The sequence below is a fragment of the Orycteropus afer genome, unplaced genomic scaffold (genome assembly GCF_000298275.1).
Source record: "Orycteropus afer afer isolate SDZICR_OR568_19922 unplaced genomic scaffold, OryAfe1.0 scaffold00214, whole genome shotgun sequence".
In the NCBI taxonomy this organism is placed as follows: Eukaryota; Metazoa; Chordata; class Mammalia; order Tubulidentata; family Orycteropodidae; genus Orycteropus; species Orycteropus afer.
The window spans coordinates 3,951,036-3,951,601 of record NW_006921801.1 but is presented as its reverse complement, the minus strand read 5'-3'; positions in this window follow the sequence as shown (position 1 = coordinate 3,951,601).

Below are 566 nucleotides of genomic sequence, written 5' to 3'. Positions count from 1 at the left end.
GACTGCTAACCAGAAAGCTGGCAGTTCAAAGCCACCAGCCACTCCTTGGAAGGAAGTTTGGGCAATCTACTTCTGTAGGGATACTGCCTTGGAAACCCAGGGAGGGGCCGTTTTAAGTCAGGTCTGACTCCACGGCACATAACAACAACAACACATATATATGCAGCTCTGGTGGTGCAGTACATAAGGCATTCAACTGCTAACCAGAAGACTGGTGGTTCAGACCCACCAGCCACTCTGTGGAAGTAAGATGGGGCAATCTACTGCCTTGGAAACCCACTGGGCGTTGCCATGAGTCAGAATCACTTGATGGCAGTGGTTTGGTTTTGGTTGGGATATATATAAACTAAAAAGAAAAACCAGTTGCTGTTGAGTAGACTCCAACTCATGATGACCCTATGTCTCACAGAGTTGAACTGTTCCCTGGGGTTTTCTTGGTTTTAATCTTTATGGAAGCAGATCACCAGGACTTTCTTTCTTTCTTTTTTTTTTTTAATTTATTGTGATTTGGGTGAAGATTTACAGAGCAAATTCACTTTCCATACAGCAATTCACATATACTTTGT